The following is a 653-nucleotide window of genomic DNA, read 5'->3' on the forward strand; positions in this document are numbered from 1 at the left end:
AGGCTCTCTCCTGCCCATTTTCCACGAACCCTCATCTACTGTCACCAACTCCCATGAAGCTACTCCCTGGGGAGAATGAACTTTTTCTTCACTGTATTTTATGTGCAAACTGCAATTTATTTACTTTGTTATTTATTTATTCGAGAGAAAGAGAAAAAAAAGAGAGAGAGTAAGCAGGGGAGGGGCAGAGGGAGAGAGGCAGGGAGACACAGAATCCAAAGCAGGTTTCAGGCTCTGAGTTGTGAGCACAGAGCCTGACACGGGGCTCGAACTCATGAACTGTGAGATCATGACCTGAGCTGAAGTCGGATGCTAAATGACTGAGCCACCCAGGCGCCCCATATTTACTTTCAAGTTGGTATTAATTAAACAGTTCAGCAAGGGATAGGTGTTTGTAGGCAGGCCCAGGAATTTGCATTGTTAAAAGCGCCTCATGGAATTCTCTAGATGAAAATTCATGTATGAAACAATGCCTCAGGGAATAAGAGGGGACCATCTACCCACGTGGTTCGTTCTCTATCACATTTCCCAGCCAGTTCCCTTTCAACTGCTAGCGTTGGCAGAGTAAAGACGAATTGATATTCTTTTCCTGAGCAGATTACAATTTAGGAAAGCGAAAATGAGATTAAAAAAAAAAAAAAAAGACACATAAC

The sequence above is a fragment of the Panthera tigris genome, chromosome F2 (assembly GCF_018350195.1).
Source record: "Panthera tigris isolate Pti1 chromosome F2, P.tigris_Pti1_mat1.1, whole genome shotgun sequence".
Taxonomy (NCBI): domain Eukaryota; kingdom Metazoa; phylum Chordata; class Mammalia; order Carnivora; family Felidae; genus Panthera; species Panthera tigris.